Genomic DNA, 455 nt, shown 5'->3' with positions numbered 1-455 from the left:
CAGCTGGAAACGGGTATGTGCCAATTAAAAATGACAACTACTACACCTCTATGGACACTTTGAAGCTTACTAACGCATATGGTTGCAGACCCCAGTGTACAAGTCATACCATAATCCAGTTGTACACGTGTAGTCAAGCCCAGTGTAGTGAGATGTCACAAAGCAGGAAGATACCGAGGCGCTAAGCATTGTAAATGGCATGCCATGTGCCTGTCACACCACAACAGTCCTTTCTCCATTTTGGTGACCGAATTACTCAGCCTTCTCACAAAGAGGAAAGAGCCCTAGGACACGGGGTAGGGAGGGGACACACGTCTTCGGTCTCCAGCAGGCCAACCCAGAGACGACGGTGCTGCTGAACAGCAGCCAGCTAGGCTGGCATCCAACTCCAGATCCCTTGAAGACACCGTAGACACGTTCTCTCTCTTCAGAAGTGGTCTGGGTTTCCACAGCAG

This window comes from Triturus cristatus, chromosome 7, assembly GCF_964204655.1.
Source record: "Triturus cristatus chromosome 7, aTriCri1.1, whole genome shotgun sequence".
NCBI classification, from domain to species: Eukaryota; Metazoa; Chordata; class Amphibia; order Caudata; family Salamandridae; genus Triturus; species Triturus cristatus.
Note: the sequence above shows the minus strand (reverse complement) of the source record.